The sequence below is a fragment of the Falco rusticolus genome, chromosome 10 (assembly GCF_015220075.1).
Source record: "Falco rusticolus isolate bFalRus1 chromosome 10, bFalRus1.pri, whole genome shotgun sequence".
Lineage (NCBI taxonomy): Eukaryota > Metazoa > Chordata > Aves > Falconiformes > Falconidae > Falco > Falco rusticolus.
In genome coordinates, this window is record NC_051196.1 from 9,027,722 (window position 1) to 9,053,572 (window position 25,851).

Below are 25,851 nucleotides of genomic sequence, written 5' to 3' on the forward strand. Positions count from 1 at the left end.
GATTGACTGGCATGCACTGTACCAAAAAGCCACATTTTTCTGGGTAATTAGAGAGCTCAGAACAAAGCTTTGAGGCAAACAACTCTGCTCTTCTGGAAATAGCACAAGCCAAATGTAGCAAAACGTTCCTCATGTCCAATTTGTCAAAATCTTTTCCTGATAAAATTATTTCGCCAACACCATTCCATCACTGATTATATCCAGGAGTTGGTCCAAAAACCAGTGTACCAGCTTTCTGCACAATCTCATCTCATCAACATCTAAAAAAACCCATACTCGTTTATTATGGTTTTATCAGTGTTGCACATAGGGAGGCCTAGAAAAGAGGTGAGCTTAAACCAGAGAATTACTTCTGCAGGGAGCGAGAATTATAGTCTTTGGGGTTTCTTTTTGTATACTAGGGTTTACGACTTTGGCCTCAAAACCCAAATTGAAAATGAAGACAGTGAGGAGGGGGCAAAAAGAGCACAGTTACTCATAGAAGAGACTTTAAAAGAGAAACACGACATATCATATGTCAAAATTTGCAATAGAGAGACAAGAACCCACTCCAGTTGTTCTCTCTCTCTCTTTCAAAGCACACCATTTCTACAGTATCAACAAGTGATTAAGGCACATACTTGCCTTTCAGTCATCTCAGTTTACAACCAGGAGTTTAGCTCAAGCTGCTAGTGACTGAGGTTGTATAACATGCCCTGTTCCACTGTAGCTGCTCAAAGTTTGATAACTTCTGACAGAGGAGCAAGGTGACAACGTAGGGGGCAAGCAGCATTCAAACCTTGATATTGAGCCAAATCTACTAGAACTCGTCTTTCTTAGCCCTGTTTCATAGTGCTTTAACATTGAATTCTAGCATAGCTGATATTATTGTCATATATATTACATATATAATGTCAATAATATATTGTCATTACTGTCTTAAGCAATTGTGATATGTATCTAACTATGCTCATTTTATAATTTTTTATATAAATCAGACAAAACACTATTCTGTATTTGCCTAATTACATTTTGTATACACTAAGTATGTATAAATTGAGATTTATTGTCTTAGCATTTTTTTATTCTTTCCTTATACTGAGTACACTAAAAGTTATATTAAAGTAATGGAACGTGGCTCCTTTATTTTAAATTTAGAACAGTTGTGGAAAGTTATGGAATGAATAAAATTCAATGATTCTAATACATTATGAAAAAAAAACCAACACACAAACCCAGGTAAAATATATCTTTAAAGAAGATAAAGCAAGTCATTGTAATTTTAGTAATACCATAGAACTACACAGATAAGATTGATCTAAAATAGAAGAAACACTGAAATACCAATGCGTCAGAAGTTTTATTATTAATCAAAGTTTTGGGGTTTTAGAATGCCTCTGAACAACATTCTGGCAAATGCTAAGACAAAAAGCTGCACATTAACGACTTGAGGTAGTGGAGGGCCAATAATAAACCTCACAAAGAGGCTGAGATAAAGGCAAACAGTATAAGCATTGAATTATGCACATTCTTTCCAAACACCTCCTTCAAAATATTGATGTTGACCTTGAAGTGCTTTGCTATTCTGCCAAAACAAAACAAATCTCTTGTTTGAGGACTGATTGCTTTATAATTTCATTATCACTTAAGGCTTTCATCCTAGTTCCCAAGATAATAACTGTCCTACATAAGAAATCAATGTAATATTTCATTACTAGACACAGATAAGAGAATGATAAATTAACACAGGGTTGTACAGCATTTCAAACATAGCTATTTCATTACATTGCTTTACAGAAGTTAACCAGAATTTTAATTAAAGCAATGTGTATTTTCAAAGAGAGGTTTTGACAAAGTTCTCTACCAAACGTCTTAAGGAAACAGCTCTCCCAGGACAAGAGGGAAAGAGCTCTTGTACTTCAAGGAAGAAAATAAAAGGGTAGGAGTTACAGGTCTGCCTTTCTGCTGCAGAGATTACACTCCCACAGGGACTGTGATGTTCAACATAGTCATGAAGAATCTGGAAAAGAGGGTGTGTACAGCTGATAAGAGATGAGATGGAATAACCAGATCTAAAGCGAGCCAAGGCAGTTTATGGGATACCAGGCATCTGGATGATAAAATGGCAGGTGAAATGGATATGCTGCTGAAAAATGCAAATCAATGCATATGAGGAAAAATATACATAAAATATACTTAGCTAAATCAGAGCCCATTATTATGTCTTACCAGCCAGGAAAAAGATCTGAGTCACTTTGGATAGTTCTCTGAAAATAGCATTCAGCAGCAGCCAAAAAGGCAAAAATGTTAAGAATTAGTAGGAAAGAACCGAGATCAACATCAGTTATGAGCACATTATACCCCAAATCTTCAAAACAGTTCTAGGCAAATCTCAAAGAAAAAAAACCCAATATAAATACAAAGGGTACAAACAAGAAAGAATGGTCAGAAATTGCAAATGGTTTTCATGCAAAAAAGACTAGAACACTTCAACTGGAGAAAGGGACACTGCTGGATAGAAACAAGTTAGAAATGTTTAAAACCCTGAACAGACCGGAGAGGGTGGCCTATTAAATATTTGCTCACAATTCCTCACAGTACACAATGATGAGGATGCCCAAAGCAATTAGGCAATATTGTAAAAGAGGCTCTTTCATAACAATATATAATTAATTGAATTTATTATCACAGGAAGTTGCAAAAGAATTGTAGCATAAATGTGAGTTCAAAAAGGGATTAGATGCATTCAGAGGAAAGGTACAGTGGTCATTCTACAGTCTCTGGATCTGGAAAGCCCTAACCTGCACGTGGCTGAAAACAGTGAGGGTTAAAGAATGTTCCTGCTTTTGATGTAAGGTAAACTTTTGATGTAAGGTAAAAGGGATTAGGTTAATGGTTTGGATGACCTGGACACGCAGTTCTTATCTTCACTGGTGGAAGCAGGTTCAGTTTCAGAAAGAAACTGATTTTGGGAAAGTGAACAAAGCAAAATTGCCTTTACACCCATTATGAGTAGCAATGCTGAAGGAAGGGATGAATAGAAGAACAGAAAGAAGCAAGCAATGGGAGAAGACAATTTTTTTTTCTTAAGTTTTTCTAGTCAATACAAGACTAACAATAGTACGTGCTAAAACCACAGCCCGGACTAAGATCGTGCTGCTGTAGGATGGTACTGTGCAGGATTCCTAAGTAGCCTCCTTGAAGAAGTAAACATATCTCAGTCTGAAGAATGTTTGGCATATCCCTTCTTTGCCACATTTTATGTTCTTGCATATGAAAAAACATCAGACGTTTTTAAGAGGCTATTTGGGTGGCAGGCTGCTGAAAGTACTTTCAGTTCTTTAAGAGTCATCATTCAAGATGTACTGGATTTCACGGAGGAAAAGACAGTGAGCCAGCACTTTTCAAAGTTTGCAGTCTTACATATACATACCCACATTTGCTCACATGTACACTAAACAACATTCCCAATTTCATAACTGTGTGGAGAAAATCCTGTTTGACTGCAATACTGTTTAATAGAAGACACAGGTGCGAAGCAGGATAGGATCTTCTTCCTCTCCTTTCCCCAAAAGATCAACAAACTGACTGGCATGGTTTACACATTCCTTGATTACAAAGGATTATTGCCGTTCTTGACCTTCTTTCCTTCTTATTATCTTAGTCTACCATTTCCTTCCTTTGCCATCCCCGCACCTATCACATACATTACAATGGCACAGTGCTGCCTACACTCCTGCTCCCAATGCCTCACATGTAACTGAGTCAGAAAAAAACATGAAAATAATTTCTTCTCAAATCAGCGGTACAAACTGGCAGAATGTTTAAGATGCTCTTGCAACTCCCACTGTTTTTCTCCCGCAAAATGTGTACCAGTAGAGAGCAAAGGAATAAATTGAACTTTCTGAGATAGAGGCTTGAAGTATCTCTTCCCTTTCTCCAATTAATATTTCCTTCTATCTCAGCCAGAATAAAAATCAGGTCTCAGTAGGCAAGGAAATGTAAAAATAAATAAATAAATAAAAAATTGGTCTTGGATACAATGCATGGCCTTTCTTGATGAAGTATTCAAATTTTTGGGAAAAAAATTTAGAAATACTAGATATCAGCCACATGATTTCACACTTGAAGTAATATGCCCCTTGTATACCTAGTAAGCTGAATCTGTAAGAGGAATTCCACAATGAGACTGCTTTAACAACAAAGAAATAAATACATACCATTATAACTTTCCATGCAGTACTGCTAGATCCTACATCATAGGCTAACTGTACATAGACAACGAACAGTCCCTGCACAAGATCAAAGCAGACAAACTATATTTAATTCCTATCTACCAAACTTTGTAAGCAACCTACTTTCTTTTCCAGTAAAGAAAAGCACAATCAAAGCTTCCACTCGCTACAGAAAAGCTTGCAAGAGACAGACTGCACATTTTATTTGCCTCTAATCTTCCAAATTTTCCCTGTGCTGGATTTCTGTAACACGAGGTTAAATATTACACCTTTAACCTTAAGGGTTAAACACATCTTGTCCTCCTGCTGTAAGCGCTGCAGGACAGGACTACCCAAGGAAAGCTTATTAATATCAAATCCTGGGAGCACAGACAAGCAAAGGAACATGATACAAGCAAGGAATGACTCGTTTTTGAAGAGCTGTTATGCTTCATTCATGGTCTCCGAATACCTGTTTTGCTATTACCTTCACTCAGAACACAGCTACTCAGAAAGCAGCAAGCATCTGCCATTTAGGGTGGGGGGAAGGGAGTATCTCTTAATACAAACAGAATAAATGGGCATTAAAGGACTTAAAGTAACTCATAACTTCCAAAATAAAAAAGCCAAAATTCTTACCGCACTGACATCACAAGAGCTTTGCTTGACTACTCATGACATGGCCACTATGAAAATTTTGGGGGAAAAAATAATCTCTTGATAACATACTATTAAGGAGCTGCAATACTGCCTCTTTTTCATCCTAATAATTTTTACATGAAACGCCACATTTTCTAGAAAATTATATAGTTTTCCACGCTTTTACCATATACTTGGGTTCTATTGTCTAGTATGGCCCTTGTTATCTTGCAGAGTATCTTCTTCAGCTACCTATCACAGTGCATACTGGTAGCTACACCTGAAACAGCTCATGAAACTAAATGAAGTTTTATGTTGAGAAAGTAACCAAACAAATCTTGTCAATCCTGGTATAGAGGTTTTAAAATTTATCGTGGAAGATTTAAAAATGTGGAACAAAGTATTCATGCAAAATTGGTTTGGACAGGAATACACTCTTCCAGTTCACTGTCTCCAACTGAGGTGGGTCAAACACAGGTTGAATTATACCTTTCTGGTATACAAAGTATAAATTTCTCAGTAGTGACAATCTGTCCCACAAAACTGCAGCACTCTGAACATAATACTGACAAATGAGTTAAGACTGGGCCTGTTGAACTTTTTTGCACATGCACTGTCAAAACAGAAATTGCAAATTAACATCTGAAAATAGCGTTATGTCACTAATTTATTAAAAATTTGCTTCCATTAGAGTTTTGCTGTATTCCCTCTTTTTGGCTGTGAAGAGAAATTGTCTTAAGAATAACTCCATTTAATTAAACTACAAAAATTTTATACACGGTTAAAACAACGGATTTATTAAAAGGGAAATACATGTCATTTCAGTCTACTTTGTGTGATTGCTTCCATAGTCACTTTTACAGGTATGCCTTTTCTTTTTTAAAACATTTTATTCCAGCTCTTGCCTTTGGCCCCAGAAGGAACTGTTACAAAATATTAGTCATCATCTTTATCACATATGTATTCCAAGTTCTAAGCTTCCATGTTACAAATGCCACTTTTTAGTATCAAACTTTCAAAATAGTATATTTTCTTCCAATTTAAAATTATCAGAATTGAGAACTTTATCTATACAAATATATCCACACACATCTGCTACAAAGTAGGAACAAAATGTGAGTTGCTCATTCTATCACCATGATGACGATTTCTTCAAGGAAAAAAAAAATAAAAAAAAGGGGTTTGTAACATTTTATTGCTTTGGCACATGAAAAAGTGTTAGAGAAATTTTTAAAAGACAGTTTTTTTCCAACTTACAAAAGTTAAATTCTCATCTCAGTACCCCTCTTCCCCTTGAAGCTCTCAAGTTTGCAGTTTTGCCTTAGAAATTGTCTTTTGGTACCCATGATGAAACTTTTTGTGGTTTATTTCTATCTCTTTATTAATTCAGTTATACTGAAGTGAACACTAGCTTTACATTAGTCTTATTAGAGTTATTAGAGTTGATATAAAGAAAGCAAAACTTGATAAGCTGAGGAAGTGATTCTTGTTTGTTTTGGTGAGGTTTTTTTCCTTACGGACAATGCAGATATTCGCTTTTACTTGTCAATGAAAAATGCTGTTAAATTCAAAGATTCACAAATTTGCATGTAGCTTGATACAGTTGTTAAATATTGATCTAAGATTTCTTTCAAATGCTTCTACCAGAACCAGTGACATCAAATTTGATGTTCTCTGCGGGGTAAGGAGCAAGAGAAGAAAAAGAGCTTAGACCTATTCCATTCTGTACATCTTCAATAAGAGTTATTATAAGACCACATGCCTTCAACACACTGAGAGACGCGAGGATAGGTATAAAGGGGACCTTTCATAGAGACTCGCTTTACCCTAAGGCCATTTGTCTCCCTACGTTTCCTGTTTGGTTGGTTTGTTTGGGTTTTGTTTATTTTGAAGTCAATTTAAGTTCCTGCCCTCAACAGGAATTTAATTAGGCTCTCTGAATTGTATCCTGGAGGAGGAATCCCTCTCTTCTCAGCTGACTACAGGGGAAGCCTTGGGAGACAAACTTCATTAGACTAAAATTAACCTTTTTTTATATAATACCCTTCTCCTGAAGTCACATGCTTCAGATTACCTTCCAAAAAATTGCTTGGGACAGGGGAAGGAATACTGGGCTAAAAAGAGATAGCTTCTATCTTTCTTTTAATTCTTAATTTTATTATCCAAGAAATTGAATTCTTAAGAATTAAAATCTAAATTCTCTTCATTAGTCTGCTCTTCTATCCAAATCCCAGGCTGCAGTCACTACAAAACCATCTTCCCAATAGTTCTGCCTCACAAATTTAAAGAAATGAGAAAGCTAGAACTAGAGTTACTGTAAACACTTAATGTATGTTCCACTGACCTTTTTTCACATCCTTCCTTTATAATATATAACTGACTACAAACAAGTAACACTTGCAAAGCTAGCTTAACAAACAAGATATAGTGTCTGTATCTGTGCGAAAAGAATAATTTATATCTATCTAAAGATAAATTAATACCAATGATATCTTTGATCTGTGTAAGAAAGATGATGTCAAATTGTGTTGAACGTGTTTCTAAGGGATATAAGGATTTTTTCCAACACAAACTTTTTTGTTGTTGTTAATGTTTCTCAGTTAGAAAAATATTTATGTTAATTTCCATGGTGCTTAACAGCAACCCACAAATTCATTTTCTAAGCGTTCCCTCTTAGTGTTCTGGTTTTAATCCTCTTGGAGGAAAAAAGTATGTTTTTACAGAATGAAAAGGATAAAAGTTACTAACTGAACACGTCATTTTTGTGTTTTCATTAAAGGAAACATTTAAATTTTAAGTCAAAGCCAGCTATGATTGTCTTCCGAAATTCTCATTATCCAGTTAATTCAGAAATTATTTTCTGAAGAAACAATAAAATCTAGAAGATAACTGAACAGGGCAACTCCAACACTTTTCCCTTCATTTGCCAGCCTGAGTGAACGGTACCGTACTTTTCTATCACACACATGAAAGAAAACACACTTCAATTCTAAATGCATATAAAGCATGCTTTTGAACTAAGCTGAATCAAAAAGCAAATTTCAGTCACATATCTTGTTTTAATTACAATCAAGACCTTAACTGAACACTGTACTGCAGAGCTTAATGAAAATTCAATGACAGAGTAACCAATTACACAATATTGGAGCTTTTGGTATTAAAAATTGCATTTCTTCTTCAATTTTTACAGCAGAGTGGTGGAATTTTATTTAGTTTACTCATCAGGTTCATACTCTGTCCTCATTTGTATTTCTGCAAGTATACCAAGCCAAAAATCAGGCATTAGTAAGTCACTTAACTTTTTAAGTCAATTTACTCTGCAAAGGCATGCAGAAGTTATTTGCTCAATTGACTTTCACAAAGCTACATAGTTGTAACCCTGACTATGATGGGTTAATATACCTAAGGGAGGTCTGTATGTTGAAAATATGCTGAATATGCTTTACATTGGCACATTACTCCACCTCCATATCTGAGGAGAACATTGACATTTCACCAATTTAAATCACCATTTCATAACACAAAAGCAGCAGAAAGTACTACAACCATGTGTTTAAGCAAGCAAGGGATGCAACAGTTCCGTTCTGAACTGTTTAAGAGATCTGGTTCTTGCGTTATTTTCACTGTGTAACAGCACATTTTTCACTATATCCTGCAAATTTTGAGAAAGCTGAGGTTTTCTGGGGTTTGTTTGTTTTTCAACATACCTATTGAAGAACCTCAGAACATCCAAAACACTAGCAACAGAATTCTTCAGCTTTTCCAAATAAACACTTACTAATATAACTAAGATTTACCACTGTGAAGAAGAAATTATCATTCCCCAATGTGCTTAAGTGAAACTGGCCATTGTATCTTCTTTGCCTTCATTGTTTATCAGATGCTGGTATTGTGTATACTGTTTCAGGATAGGTCTTAATTGTTAAATTCACTATAATAAAACTCATCATGTTACCTAACAGTAGCTGTCTGGTCTTCTGCACTTCTAAACTAAATCTCACTTTTGTCACATACCCAAACCATACTGCACTTTAAGTTAGCAAGAATGCAGAGTTACACACTGAGTTTTATGACATAACTTCCATCTTTGAATATCCCTGTAGGCGGAGCATTGAACAGTTTGACAGTTACAGACAAAACTAGCTTTTAGACAGTAGTTAGGCAATCCAACAATGACTTGCATCTTGTAGTTCATTAACTTCACTTTTTGATCTGGACTGCAAAGGATTAATGTTCTCACAGACAGTAAGCTACCACTGTTGGCCTCAATAGAAGGCCAAACCAGCAACGTGTGTTATACAAATGTTTTCTTAGTGTTCCATATCTTCTTATCTATAACTTTCATACTATTTTTTATGAACAATTTAACTAAAACTGGTTTGTGAAGCAGCACACACTTCAAAAACTAGCAAATGGTCACCACACATATTAAAATAGTTGTCACTTTTATGTTTAAAAAAGTCTCAGAATAACAAGTAGTTGACCTACGTAACTCTTATATGCACAAGACTCCTCAATGAGAAATCAGCCCAACTGTTTCAAATAACAGAAGTAAAATTTAAAATGCAACCAGAAAGCTAGATATTACCTATCAGAGGAATTTAAGGTCTGGAACCGTCCTAGTCAGCATAGTGCCCTGTAACACAGGTGAAGAAAGGACAGTGCAAATTCAGCAGGCTGATGCTTGGAATACTGTAAGCAGGAGCTTCCTGTTTCAAACATAAAAGAAATTTAATGTTATCTAGACAGAAAACGGTAGGGGTTTTTTTTCATTTATTTAAGCAAAACAACTCCTCCCAAACAGATGATCAAGCAAAGAAGGAAAACAGGATGTTACCACAGGTTAATTTCTTTCAAATAAACACAGAATAACTAACCAGTGGCTAACAGAAATGAAGTGCATAGTTTGCTTAAGAACAAACGAGATCTTATTCTGCCATTTTTTATCCAAGTTAACTTCAACAAAAAGGGCCCCTAGAAATTTCTAAAGTGAGCTGAAGGAGGCCAGAGGGGGAGTTCTTTAACTAGATCACCTTCTTTCTGGTTTTCTGAGCATCTGTTTAATGTTCCTGGTTTTCCCAATGTTATTTAAAACCCATGAAATCAAGAGGAGGAAAAATAGAAAAAGAAAAACCCAAGAAGGTGATCTGATCCATAAAACCAATATTTGCATACTCTGATTAATCTTCAGAAAGAAAGTCCAGTATTTCAGTATTTCGCTGTATATTTGCAAGAAAAAAATAAATTTATGACAGGTGATTAAAAGAATATCTAAAGGGGCAGGTGCGAGCGAGCAGTGTCTGTGATGTGGAATACCTGGAGTTTCATCAGCCTTAGAGCTTGCATATTGACCTTGTATATGCACAAAGGGGCATCATTAGTGGAGAAACCACCTGAAATGCAAGGAAATTTTCAGGGAACAGATTCTGGAGCCTCAGCTTCCTTCTTGAGATTGTCAGAAAGCATGACGGCCACTGTCTCTGGATATTACTTTATTCTCCCTGGCTGGGCTTCAAAAGATCTGTTGCATAAGGGAAGTCTAATTAGAATGGCTGCCTCTACCTGGATGGCTGACATTTATTCACCATGGGAAGAGCCTGTCCACTAACAACATTCCCACGAGCCTGACTGACATGCCTGAAGGGCAGACTGAGTAGCGTCTAGAGCCTGTTCCCCGTGACTGTTGAAACTTCAGATCTTTTCCCTTCTAGGCATTGCAGCCTTGATGGAAAAATCTGCAAAATAGATGAGGGTCTGTTTTACAATCTAACAGTCCTCTGCACTACTTGGGAAAGAAGACAAACATATGGATTGTCACCAACTGTTAGAACTTAGTGTGAAATCACAGGAGAGTTATCAGCATGTAGCTTTCGTGATCTGTTTCACAAACATTCACAAAAGTTTTCCAAAATAAAGTTAAGATACCAGTGCGCAGTCAGTTTTATAACCTATGTCTCTCTCTACATTAAGAAACAAGTTGTTTCTAAGCAGCTGAGCTAACAAAACCTGTTCTTTGGGTATTTTATTTTAATGATTTTGCATCTTATCTCCCTATAATAGCCTCACTTGTCTCCTAGTCTCCTGGAAGTTGGGAGGGACAAGAGACAGCATTTGCTGAGCCTGGTTTTAAGCTTCACACATGCCAGGTTGCCAGCTGGCAGCTCCAACAGAATCAGTGATAATTTCAGCTCACATCGGAGCCTTTTCCCCTTGGAAGCACCAAGCTGGGTCTCTCCTCTCTTACCACACCACTGATTTTCACTTGTAGGAACATAATACTTTTGAGATTCTCTCTTGCCAAATTCAACAAGTTGGACAAGTTCAAAGGCTACTGGGAGGGAAGGGAGGGCAGGGAAGAAGGGGGAAGGATAGTTAGCTAACAACCAGAATAACAGCATCATTTTTATTCCAAGGAAAACAAGACCAAAAATAGATTTTGGAAAGAATAAATGCATAGCTAACACTTAAAGGAGCATAGTGGACTATATATACTGAGAAACGTGTCTCTAACCAATAGCCATATAGGTCTTTTTTCCTTGAAAAAAAATTCGGTAGCCGTGTTGTCTGTTCAATCCTCCCTCTTGCCCCCTGCACTGCAAAAACTTTTGAAGCTGGTAATCAGTTTCAACCAAAGGTGGGTTGAACCCAGGGAATGGCAGGTACCAGGCAGTCTGCATTTCCATGGCAGATGCAAGTTCAGAGATACAGCATCTAAGACTACACAGAATAGCTTTGAAATACTGAATAAACTGATGTCATAACAACTGTGGTGAGGGTGCTATATGTATAGGACACAGTTATAAGGAAAATCAGGTTTCTCCATTTCAGGCACTTGACAGTTTCATGAAACATAAAAGCTGCATTTTCTAAGTTTTACACATCTCTTCCTCCCATTGTCTTCTCCCCCTCCCCTATCAGGTTATTCACATAACCACACACTGTCAACAGTAGAAGTTACAAAATTGTAAATGAAGCACAAATTTGCAGATTTTACAGGCACACTATGTGTAACCACAGAACCATCTCCCAAGCTTGACATAAAAGATAATCATTGGAATTATAAGGAAAAGTTAATAAACTAGTATCAACAAATATTCATGGATTTAACACTTGGACTCCTCTATGAGATCTGCTAAAAAACCCCAACAACCAAACAACACCCACCGCCCCACCCCCCCCCCCCCCCGTAATCAGTCCTGTTGACATTTTTGTTTCAGAATAAACCCATCCAGAAGGTGATTGTCCAGTACCCCGTGCAGAGCAGTTGAGAAGGAAAGTAAACAGAATCTGCATGGAGCTTGAGAAAGACTCACACTTCCATGTGCACAGAAGTTTGTGCAGCTATAAAGCTACAAAATGTCAAATTTTTCAGCAGTTAAAACCAAAATTATAATATTGAAGTTAAATCCAAAAAATGTTCAACATTCATTACAGAAAAATACTGCAATGAGGTTGCAAACACAAGCTACTTTGTAAAGGAAATGAGAGGAGTGCCACTACCTAACATTGCAACTCTTGTTTTGAGAAAAACTATAAGCCATGTACATGGTAGCAATTTATTCACACCTCTTACAAAAATTAAATAGCTCAAATGTACTTAGAGGTATTAGAGGACCTAGGTGTGCCCTCAAGCTAGAGTACCATAGTGCCTCTAAGAATCACTTCCTCTATATGTTTATCAGCGTAATGACCCCTGAACAAGAACATTAATCACTATCTAATAACTGAAAGAAAAACTAAAAATATACATTTCCACCACTAATACATTCTGGTAACAGACCTTTCAACTGAACTTCAAAGCATATGTTAAGGAAAATGCCTGAAATAATTGTGTGACTGTTGTGGATTAGCATATTAAAACTGAACAGCACACTGTTAGGCAGTTCAAGCCAATCTCACTTGAACCTTGAGGATTCTTCAAGCAACCAGGAATAAAGAGAACAGAACAGTTATATTGCTTTCAAACAAGACTCTAACTTTTCTGTCTTTTATTGCCTAACTTGTTCCTTAGCAGAAGAGGGAACAAGGCATAGAAATGGCTGGAGTAGCCATTCAATTCCCATAACTGAACTTATAGCTGCCAAAATAACATGCCTGCCTATACTTGTGATGTTTTATGAAGGAAGTTGAATTTCCTGGTCTCTTCCAGAAGCAACTATTCAAGACTTTGAGCCCCAGAGAGATGCTAAGGATTCCATTAGCTACTATTTCATTTCTTTTCTTTTTGATAGCAGGGCTCCCATAGCTGCCTCAGGAGGAAGGGCATTTCAGACTGACTATTGTAATGTTACAGAGAGGAGATTTACTCAGTTCATAGCACTCTGTATGCTAATTTTCACATTTGGCATCATGGGACTGCAAGAATTCAGAGAAAAGTCAACATTTTCAGCAATTTCTCTTGCAGAGAAATGGGCCGTTGCTCAAAATATTGAGCTCTGTCACAGAAGTCATGAAGAAGCAACTGAATTAAGTAGGGATCCAACTGTCCATTTTGACAGAGACACTTTGGGATTTATACAGTTAGGCAACATTTTGCTCACAGAGAACAGTACAGGGCATCTGGAACTATGTGGCAGCTCTGCTCTCTAACACACTGAGCATCTTTGTCATGTTCTCAGTTCCACAATCTCCCTGTCCCAGAAAGGGCTGGTAATGCACTATGGCAATTCGTACATCATTTTTGATATTTTTATTGCTATAGCAACTGAGTGTAGGCATTTAAACATAGCAACAGACTTTTTATAGCACTTTCTGGGATGTCAAAATGGCACGTTGTTTTATTTTCTAAGCAGATGCTCAGAAGATAAGTACAGAAGATGATTGTGCAGTACCCACCTTCAAAAGAAAGAAAAAAACCCTCCCAACTTCATACCCTCTGAATCACACAAACAGACAGATAAGTGTAAGGCATATTGTGAGTTTCAACGATTTTGTTCTGAGGAAGCATATCACTCACTACTACCCAAGAACAAGATCAGGTAAAAAACTTCACCGATTTGTGTGCATTTTGTAAGAAGATGTGCAAGACATTTATAAGGTCCTGCTTGAAAAAAACTTTCCATCAACTCTGATCTTTACCTGTTAAGCACAGAAAAAGAGAAATTATCTTCATATTAAGTGGAGCCAAATTCTCAGGAGGGATCAAAATCCACTGAGACAGACCCGTAGTTCACACACACACGGACAAAGCTCCGCACATTCCAAATGTAGCAACAGTGATTTACTAGAAGTGAGAGTCTGACCTGCTATAGGTTTAAGGAAATACAATTCATCATTTTCATAACAAGAAAGGCTACTTTTCTCTGGTATAGTATTCTTCCCTGGGTCCCTTAAGTTCTGCATCATTTCTGCAATTGATCAGTGACAACCACCACTTGGTGTTTAATGTAATTTCTGAACACATTCCTAGACTTGGGAATACCAAGCAGCAACAGGACAGATTTCCTGAGGAATCTTTAGGTATTATTCACCTTTCTGTTTTGGTTATATGTCAGGTTTTTTTATAGAACGGGGTGGTTGATGTTTGCCATATTACCGACAAAAAACATTTTAAATCTGTTAAACAGGAAATGTCAAAGACTTAAAAAAATGCAACAAGAAATGTCAAGAGCTTCTTAAAAGGGTGCAAGGTTGTTAATGTTCCAGTGAATCTATTCCATTAACCCATAATATATGAGTTTTGGAAAGCACATTTTAATGCTGTGTTTTATGCAGGAGAGATTTCAAACAGGTCCCAAAAGCTCAACACACAGATGAAAATTGAGTTTTACACGTTGAAGTTTTAGAAGATACCCCACAATTTCTTTCTTCCTGTCCCTCACAGAAATTTTCACTTAAAGCAAGACTGGGAGACTTGAAAACTGTTCTGTGTTTACGCGCTGCATTAAGTGTTTCAGAATTCCCAAGTAGCTTAGACATCTGCTTCGTTTTCTACAGCCTGCTCCACTGCCTAGTGCACTTAATAAAAACAGTTTTTAGAGCAATGCTGATAGTTATACCTATCAAAGAATAGGAATAATAAGTTTATTAAGTGCAACAGCCCTCAGGAAAGTCAAGATGAAAGGCACAACTATACTTTAATAGAGAACTATGCACTATATTTACATTTGCTTCCAAGATCTTTCCAGTCTGAGATTATGTGCAGAACATCAACTCGACTCAGCACCTCCTCCTGGGGCAAACTCCACCCTCCATTGTGACTAGGCTCCTAATTATATCATGCTAATTTCATGAGCCCAGAGATCAGTCAGATTCATTCACTATTTATAAAGAAAAACATGAAAAATGCAGTGGCAGTAATTGTGAAGCATGTGTGTGTTTTTATACTCGTTAAATTATTTCCCTTCCTCTCAACAAGCTCTCCTTCAACTTATGATTAGACACTTTATTTTCAATTTTTCTATTCAGCAGTCAGATCACAGTTCAGCACAATTTTGGAAGCTTTAGCAGGAAACATTAATCAACATATAAGGCTTTATTATGTTCTACTGCCTGCACACATACACCCCACCCCACCTCCCAAAAAGGCATTTTAGAGACAGTTCAGAGAAACTGGGGGAACATTTGAAAAACAAATAGTGGATTTTCCTTTTCCAAAATTACAGAAAAAGATCTCATTCTACAGATCTTACCATTGGTTAATGAATCCCTCTAAATCAAAAATAAGATGGACAAAATTAGACCCACTGGTCCTACTCAAATTCTCCTAGATTTCAGACTCTTATTTCCTGCTAAGTAACACAGCCTTTACCTTAGTGATGTTCACTAAGACCCTGATCTGGCACTACTGAAGTCAATGGAGCAAAGGCTCAGAGCCAAATTCCCCATGTATAACTTCAGCGTTACAATACATTCTGCAGTATTATATAAACAAGCAGTAATTTTGCTCTGAAGGCAAGCCCCTAGCCCAAAGCAATTGTTGTACTTGACCCAGCAGCACAGAATTTCTACCATGTACTCATTTCCAGGATGAAAAAAACCTTACAACTGGTAATAAAAAAAAAGTACAACTCCTACATAAAATGCTTCCCCCCCCCCCCATTTTTTATTATATCAACTTTTCAGCTTCTTTGCTTTGTTCAGGAATTGCAGTAGCTAGCCCAGCAGACACCCTTTTACAGCCATGAGATTGCTGGTCTGTTTGGACAACCACCAAATATATATACATGTAAATTAGGGGACAGCACAGTGATTCTAAGTATAACTTTGTATCATGACAAAACACCACAGAATAGCATTAGCTGGGGAAAGAAAATTTCGTTTTTACATACACCCTTGACATAGGTTTGCTGCCAGGTTTTCACGTTCCCCTCCCTGCCCATGTCATCCTCCCCTCGCCAAGCAATCCATATTAGCATTAAAAAAATAATGTTTTACAGGCCTTACTTGTCCAAACCCACAGGTGATCACATCTACAATATTACAGATCTCAGATGACTTCTGATCCCTAAAGACTTTGGAGTTTGTACATTCTAAGGTACAATCTGCTAAATTCTAGCAGACCGTAAGGTATTCTTGATTTCTGCTATTAGTTGGGGGGAGAGGTGGTCATTGTTTGTTTTGTTTTTAAGTCTAATACTTAAGAAATTTGGCAATTCCTAATTAAAAGCAAGTTTCTCAAATTATTTTTCAGACTGTAAAACTAACGATAGACACATCGAAATAAACACAAGTAAAGAATAAGAAAGAAAATACCTATTACATCTGCCTGCTGAAGAGGATTAAATCCAGGGATGCTGTTAGAGCCCAAGCTCTACAACAAAATCTGAGGCTGCAAGTCCACTTGCTCCAAGTATCAAAACCCTCTCTCTTTTCCAGAATTATTAGGACCTCCTCTTCAGGGGGAAAAACTGAGTTATTATTTCAAAGTGCTACAATAAAAGTCACAGTCTTAGTTCTCTGTAACATACCACTACACGTGTACATAAGCAGTAATTCATGTCTTGAGTCACTAGTTTATAAGCTTACAGAGATCCATCACCCACTCAGTTTCCTTTCTGTCAGTGATACTGAGATCCAAAACATCTCTTTGACCCACTTTTCAAAAGGAAGTACAAGCGGAGAACACATCAGAAGGATATTATTCTGCTTAGTTTACAGGAAGGCTGCAAGTTAGCACAGAAAAGTGATATCTGTCTCAAATCCCCCAGATCTTTAAATAACCCACAAACCTTGAAACAGCAAGGATTTTCTTTCCCCTTCCACTCATATGCCATTTAATGCTTCTTTTTCCTGGTCTTATATGCTTCTCTAAGAACAGCAAATAGATGAGGCAAGGTAACTCCATGACATGTAAGGAACATACACATATGACCCTTGAAATGAGAAGCTTTCACATCTGTCTCTTCTCAGAACCAGCTCCCTACACCTCAGTTACTTATTGAAAAGCTGGATAAGACACAGTGTGGTGATTTGACACCATACTACCATTAAAAGCTGATCAGAAAGCACACTGATGCAAAGGAGGATGCAAGAAGCTGGTGCTAAAGATCTGAACTGTGAATCTAGCTGCTAGATAATTCTTAACTCCGCTGCTTTGGTTCCAGATAAATAGGGCTATAGTTACTTAAACTGACTTAAACATACAAAAAGATAGGAGGTAGGGAGGCCTGTAGGTTTCACATCCACAGCCAACGTAAAGCTTAATCCAGAGGGATGTAAAGTAGGTGGGTTTATATAAGTTAAATACATTGATAATCCTAGGTACTTTATCATAGTGCTGATGTTAACACACAATTTTCACTACATACAAATGAGCAACCTGTACTTTTTAATTAAATTGCACTTATTGTCATCATAACATCATTACTGAAGATAAATTTACACATAGGCACTATATAACATATTCTAAGTTACAAAATAAAAAAGGTTTGTATTGAATAAGAACAACAGTTGCTGAAATGCTACAAGATACCATATATTAGAAATATATACTTAGTTCAGACATGGAGAAGTTAGACATAGATTAGTTATTCTAGTCCATATGCAAATTAAACATAACTCATTAAATATTAAACACCTAAATACCATATAAAGTTGCACATCCTTGCACAAGTTGAAGGGGCATTACAAGTAAAGCAACACATTAAACATCAGCAAATCAGAATGAGTGCCTTTGAAGGCTAGAAAATACAAGAAATTTAAGAGCAGGGACTCTCTAGTATCCAACATTTAATATATTGACTGTTTCTTAATTTCCACTGTTAGTTCTCATAAACTTAGAATTCTATGAGTTGTATCCTTAGCTTATTAATATCCAAGTTTGGTATAATTGTTGATTTGGGATATAATTGTTGATTTGAAACATGAAGGTCAGCTAGGAGATTAACCTAAAAGTACTAAGCTGTTCACTAGTGCCAGAAAAAAAATAAAAGGAAAATTAATTACAAGTTTTGCAACCAGATTTGAAATGTTTTAACAAGTAACATTAATTTATCACGGTCTCTGGAAGCTGGACGAAGTGAACTTTTGTTAAAGTAAACACAACACCTACCATATCAAATATAAATGCAGTAACTGTTAGCACTTGCAGGAACACTGCCTATGCTCAAAACTCTAAATTCACCCAATCTTTGCATAGCATAAACCCCACTGTCTAATTACTCTGCAAAGACAGGAATTCTCTGATGATTGTAGAGAATTTTTCACCAAATGACACCATACTATATACAAGGTGAAAAAAAATCAGCTCACTAACACAAATTATTACTAATATGAGTTAGTAACCGAAACCTGAGTCTTCAGTTTCAGCTATCATTTCCTTCTACTGACCTCATTCTTTCATGTTGTTTACATACTGCTGTCCGGAAAAAGAAAAGCTTAACATACACATCAGTAAAATAAAAAAGTGGTTTTATTTGCCAAGAAAATAAAATATACTTCAATGCATAGTGCCTACCAAACAGCACAGATAAAATTGAAGACTGAAATATCATCAAATGTAAATATTGTGATTTTTCATACTAAAGCAAAAATGCTTTAACATTTGAAGGTAGCTCCCCGCCCCCCCCCCCCCCGTACAGCATTCCTATTAGACACAACTTCATGGTATGAATTTACATCTAATAGGATTAAAACCAACCACATACTATATAAAGAAATGGCTCTGGAAATGCCTTTTTAAAACATAGGTTTCAGACATAAATAGGTAATCCATCAAAATGAACAACTCCAGCACCGTTAAAAGCAAGCATGTGGGAAGGAAAGTCATACAATAAAAAAAAAAAAAATCTGTTCCGTATCTGTTTCCCTATAACATGTACTGCTGTGCTAAGAGTCTCTAATGGTTAGCACAATACAGATATAACAGTATCTGTGAATCAGGCTGCCTTGAATTGCTGACTACATACCTTTATTAATCAGGTCTCAGTATAATTAACACAGCTTTTTCTTTTTCATTCTTGTATATCCCCAAACAGTACACAAGAAGAACTCTGCTTCGTTAACTACACCCACTTTTTAAGCAGCTAAAAACTGAAGAAAAGGTGGAATTTGAAGGGGGTGGAGGGTAAGAGGTAGAAAGAACCAACTACTCGGTATCACAACAGCAAGGTACTGTACCTTTAAGGAGGAAATACTGTTCCGTTCTGTTTCACAGCTGAACGAGAGCTTATTCTCGGGTATAGAGATGACTTACCTAAAACTTCAGTTATTCCTCTTTTTCCCCTTAGGCCAGCCTCTCTTTCACTCTTGGGAGCTTTTTCCATTTAAGGTCAAAGTTACATCTGGCTCTAGTAACTAAAGCTGAAGCAATTTTTAACTCAGAGACCCAACAGGCTGTCTAACATTAGAATGAGAGTTTAAATTTAAAGTAACTCTTCAGAAAGCCTCTTTCTTGCCTCAGAGAATTACAGAATAAAAGGCTTTCCTATTCTGGCATAAGTACTCTGAGTAAACATGATGCAGACATCCCATTAGCATTCCCCAAGTTCACTGCATATAAGGCTCTACTTACTCATTTCTGATTAAAATGGGCAAGTAGGAAGAACAGATGAAGTAGTTTACATCATGGTATGTAAATCCTTAGAATTTTTTACTGAAACGGTTGCTACTATCTTTCAGTCCCCCGTCCTCCCCCCTTTGTTTGGTCAGAAGGAGTCTAAATTAGAGAGCAAATACAAGGCATGTGAACTTTTAAAGAACATTGGCTTTGGTCCAGTCATGGGCTCTGCTCTCCACTTGGAGAATATGAATAATTTCCATTGAAGTCCACAGAAGTTGCCTGCATCCCATTAGAGAACGTAGCTACAAATGGGGCATGAAGACAGCAAAGAAACCCAAAACATTTACCATGCTATATTCAGGTACCTGCAGGAGAATCACATGCGTGTGATTCAGAGCTCTCAGCTCTCAAACAGGCATAGATCTTACTCCAGCCCTTCAGCCAATTAAGATTTATAAGTATTACAGTTACATCCATGGATACTATATGCCAGGTGCTGTAAAGTTATTAAATATACGCAAGCCAAACCCCGTCCAAAAAACCTTTTACAAGTCAATTAGAGACAAGAGAGCTGAGGGTGGGAAATGTCAAAACATTGCACCAGAACTTATGTAAAATTATTAGCTAGTACTTTTGAGGGGGCATATTAGGGCTGCTTTAAGAGAATGGAGCAAATGACAAAACTATGTTAGCTTCCTTTTGATAATGGCTAGTAAGACCAGCAAGGCATAAACAGATCAAAGGAAAGTAAAGATTTGACGATTCAACTTGGAAAGCACACTCGATAGGGGAGGGATGCATGGAAACATGAGGACATTTGTAGAAGTGGGCAAAGATGAGCTGATTGCAACATAGCACAGTCCTTGTAACATAAGGAAATAAGAGGCTTGGCACCTCATTTGTGCCCTGTCAGGCTTAAGCTTGCATTAGGAAGCCCATTATTCTATGCTTAAGACCATTCTTTGCCCCCAAAATTAACATAGTAAAAAAAGTTCTGAAAAAAATTCCTAATATAGGCATTTATGCTCAATCCCAAGATAATGGGAGCAGCTTGGCGTTTTAAAAACCATTTCAGGTTTTGATGCCCTTGGTCCACTTTGCACTATTACTGGCTCTCTGACAAGATGCTTTAAAATATCTCCTTTCATCTTGCTGAATTACTATTTTATTACCCACAAACTCAAGTTCTGAAATATTCTGTTGTGGCTCAACATGGTTAGTCTTCCATCTAGTTCTCTGCAACTACAGAAGCCTTACTAGCATCTGTAATTCATCATTTTTCAATTTTATTTTTTCCGGAATTTTCAGGCCACAAGTATAGAACGTTTCACTTGTCTGCAATGGAAGTTGTGTTTCTCTTAAATCTGCACACATCCCCTTCATAGCAACAACTGCTTTGAACCCTGTTTGGGCAAGAACGAGTTTATTACTGCCTTTTAGTGCTACCATCCTCTGGGAAATAAAACTTTTCAGTTAAGTTGCTTGTCCATTGGTCTAGCATCCTATAAACACTGTTGGCAAAATTTAGGCTAAATTTGTTACAGTAACGGAGTTCTCAAAATATTTTCAGGTTCCTCCTAGAAACTTCATGAAGCCAGTAACTTGTAAAGGAGATTTAAGCCACTAGCCCTGCTATGGAAGCAACCTATAGCAACAGAGTTTCAGTTCTATTTTGTTTGGCCCATCCACTTGTACCACACAAACATGACCCCTACTTTTTAGGTAGTATTTAGGGGACATATAAAGACCCTGGAGGTACTTACATGAAGGGGAAAATGATGCTTCCATCATTCTTGAGCTCCTGAAACTGCCTGTACATTTTTGTATCCTATAGCATGCTCAATGCTTTGGCAAGTGCTTTGCCCATAGATTGTTTTAACGTGAATGATCTCTGGTCAAATGCAGGTGAAACCTGCTAGCTAAAAAAAATCTAAGTTTTTGAATGAGGGAACCTTAGCATCTTAAAATAAATTATTGTAACTAGATTGTTAAAATTGTATAAGGTGACATAGTAACATATAATATATAAAAATGTTTTTTCATAGGGCTTTTTTGTTTGCTTGCTCTGTTTTTGTTTTTTAAGATCTGGTGATGCCATCTTCTTTTAAAACATTCTAATACAAAGGGCTGGCCACAAACAGCAGCAGGAAACTCACACACACACACACACACACCCCTTCTCACATAACCCAACATATTTGATGTATTATGTCGGTGTATTCCCCAGGAATAGCATGAAAATATTCTTTCATACATATTTTGAAGTATTTTAGAGTAGCTAGATACTGTTTTCTGAGGAATACATATGGCTTGGCAGTGGAATGTATGTGCCCCCACCTGTTTTCTGGATTTTCACAGCTCTGTGACTTATGAAAGAAGAGTGCAGTCCATATCATTGCCAAGTTTCATAGTTGGGCTCCCTAAGTTTAAAGATTTTTACTTGTGCCTTTGAAAAGATGAACACAAGCACTAAAACCCTGGTCATACTGAAATAATTGCGACTTCTGCCTCTAGGGCTGAAATATAGGTAAGAATTCATGCAGGAGCTTCGTATTTGGGGCACAACCATTTTCAAGTGCAAACTCTGTTCGAGCAAATAAGTGATCTTGCCACACTTTTTCCCCTGCTCCTCCTAGGTTTGGCTTTAATTGGCTTATTTGGGTAAAAACAGCAGTAGGTGTTTTCATTTGAACTTTTGAGGGGCTCAGGATAAAGCCATAAATTCTCAACCTATGTATAGAGTAACGCCTAGAAAAGAATTCTATAAAGAGTATTCCACTATTATTTAGAAGAATTTATGCGTCAGGACTTTAAAATAAATTACATGGAAAATATTGCTTCTTATCAGTTATGCCCATACATAATTGCCATCCATGTGATAAAGAAGCATGTTATATCTGACAAAATCTAAGTGGTAAGACATGACTACATGCTCTATTCTTTATTCAGTGACTGAAGTACAAAGATTATTAATCAGGCATGCTAAAAATTTGCAACAAAAGTGATACTATTTGCATATAAAAATGGAGTTCTATGACATTATTTTTCCTATTTCATGTTAAAAACATCCCACAATATTTTTATCAGTTAAGACTTTTGTCCTACCACATCTAGAATGCATTTCTGTCAATCTCAGGTCTACCTTACAAATGCCAAAGAGCACTGTCAATTTTGTTTATTGAATCAATTGTATTAGCCATCCTCAACATCTTATTTCTCCTCAACTTTATGGAAAAACTAATTAACTGAGTTTATGCCCAAGATTTCTTGTGTGTCTTTGTTTTCTTGCACAGAATTTTCCTGCTAGTTTAAATATTTAATCTTGCTTCAGATTTCTGGGTTTTGTGGCTTTCAGGCTTATTTGTTGCTACTGCTATAGTGCACACAGAAGTGGAAAGTTACCTTGTCTTACATGCTGGCATTCATTATGCAGATCTCATTAATCTTATCTGCCAGCTTCATCCAGACAGGAGAAAAAAAACCCCAAACAACAAAACTGAACAGGTCTGGTAAGTACGTACTTTACAAAAAAATACAGAAAGCAAAACGTGCAATAAGCCTCCTACATCTGGGACTCACTCATTGTGCTGAATACTAAATCCCAAACGGAACCTAGAATACTTGAACTAAAATTGGTTCACCAGGGTGGTATTAGTAAATATTCACTGTCACTCAGCGTGCAGCTATGCCAGATTATTTATGCAAAATGTAACACAACTTTATGATACTTCTAATGTTTACACAGCAACTTTTATAGGTGATTCTTCTGAAGGCAGACATTTTGCTTCCAAATTTCTACAGCAAAAGAGAAGCACTTCATATCAATCAGAAATTTTAAGTTAAAAGTATATGCAATTGCAGAATAAAATAAGAGCCTGCAGAACAACATATGGAGACATATGCTAGAGCCCACTCATCTTAAATAAAACATTTATATTGACAACATTGTAAATAAAGTTTGCTTTGAGGTCATACAGAGGAACCTGTAAACTAGTCCATGTTATGCAGAAAAATTTCAGAATTTGGTAGTACTTAAAGTGCTTGCAAAAAACCTACTACTAATTAAGTTATAAAGACTCTTTATTTATATAGCTAACATTTTTCTCAGTCTCAAAACAGGTAGTTAATCATCTGTATATGAGACACAGACAAAGAGTCCAAAAACCAAAATGTCAATCTGTTTACTAGCATTCATTGTCAGCTAATCAATAAAATCATCCAAACTGACAAACACAATTTAAATGGCCAAATCTGTGGAAAAACGTTACACAAAGCATTAACAGAAACCACTATATTTTCCTTTCCTATGTCTTTTGGGTTTTTTGTTTGTTTTGTCTTGTTTCTGCCTTAAAAAAGTGGTTTTAAAAGTGAAGTTTCAATAAAAGCACCACATGAAGATTGTTATAATAGTTTACAGGGAAAGCAAAACAGTATCAGAAATTTAAACCTTTGTGGGCAAGGAAGTTATTGTGTTTCCACGCCCTTAAAATTAGCCTGCCAAGAAGCTAAATATAATCAAATACTTTTTAGCACACACAGTCTTCCAAGGTCATTGATGCATTTCACTTAGCCTAATGAACTGCTTTGTGAGGTTCAGCTTTAATTTCTGCTAATAGTAATCAAAACCTTAGCATACGTACAAGTAATGTGTTTAATACGTTGTTAAATGAAACCTTTTGGGAAGGTGATCCAAATGAAAAAACTGCACTCACACTTTTGATATTTTTGAAGTGTAAAAGTACTCCATTGTCAATCAAAGAAAACATTCCAGAATTCTGGACACAATCACAGCCACTGGTCGAGTATCTATCCATAGAGAACCCTATATTTATCCATAGACAACACCTCCCATCAGAGTTCTCTCTCTCTTTTACAATTACGATTCTGGGGATCTTTTTAGAAACCTGTTGAGATTAGTGCTCACTGTGACCAAGTTCCATCTTACCTTCTCTGTGAGAAGTTAGGCAGAAGTGAAGAACTAGGAGACAAAAATTCCAAAGGATGACAGGCTTCTTCCACATGGATATACGCACATATAGCAGCATACTACTGTATTCAAAAATACAAGGGAAAGAGAGTATTAGTACACACTAAACTAGGCCAAAATAGTAAAGTTATACTTCTTTCTGAATTCAGTGTTCATATTGAGGTTTGGACTTCCTATCATATACCAGTCTAAGAAAAGGGAAATTAAAATATTGCAAGAAGATACTTTAATTCATAGCAAGAAAAGGATGACTTTGCTTTTTCTTAGGAAAAGGATGCAAGACATATTTTTTAGGCTTTAAGCTGACATTACCTTCCTGAATTAATCGTAAATAACAATTCTTAATCACATCTGAAACTTGGTATCAATATATATCGTACCCATATTGAATGCTTGCAGACTCAAGTAACAGCCCTAGGTTTTAAGAATTAGTTGCGGGTGAAGAGTACGTTTACCACATGGTAAAAATAAACTTATCAGGAAGTAATGTGGGAAGCTTTTATCAGGGACACAGTAAGTGATCTCCATTCCTACAGCAGAAAATAAAAATAAGTACAAACCCCGACCAGAGATTGATTTGGGTTAATACTTTTCAATGCTGGAATTTTTACTCTTTGTCATTTTTTCTAAAATTTCCAAGTATCTTGTGGAAAAAAAAAAAAAAGGATAGAAATCTTATTCCACCTCTACCAGTAGAATCCTAGAGAAAAGTTTTAACTCACATTTTTGTTGATCGGATGACTGCTGCTGCCGGACTGTTACAGGGTTCATGGAATTGTTTGTGTCTTTTTATTTCTCCTTAGAGAAGTTTAATATAGTGCACTTAAAAGCAAACAAAAGAGTATCAATAGGAATGTCCATAGATAAAATTATCTGTCACTTTCCATTGTAACATTGCAGTTTTGCAGTTTCAGTTATTTGAGATATGACAAAATTGAGATCATTTGCATAAACATGACTGGTTTCAAAACAGTGATTTTCAGCCAGCATGGTTTAACTGATTCCCCCAAGAAGAGATCTAAGATTTGTTATATATGCTGAATATATGTAAGAACATTTTTGGAAAATTTTAAAGAAGTTACTTGATGTTT

The 25,851-nt window shown here is 36.5% G+C and overlaps 1 long non-coding RNA gene across 1 annotated transcript; it reads right to left on the reverse strand.

Annotated features, from left to right (window-relative positions):
- Positions 1-9,425: 9,425 nt before the first annotated feature.
- LOC119154686 lies at positions 9,426-25,583 on the reverse strand. Its single transcript, XR_005106518.1, has 3 exons — positions 25,483-25,583; positions 24,719-24,822; positions 9,426-9,541 (listed from the first exon to the last, which is right to left on the reverse strand). It is a non-coding gene; the product is annotated as an uncharacterized LOC119154686 (long non-coding RNA).
- Between the last annotated feature and the right edge of the window lie 268 nt (positions 25,584-25,851).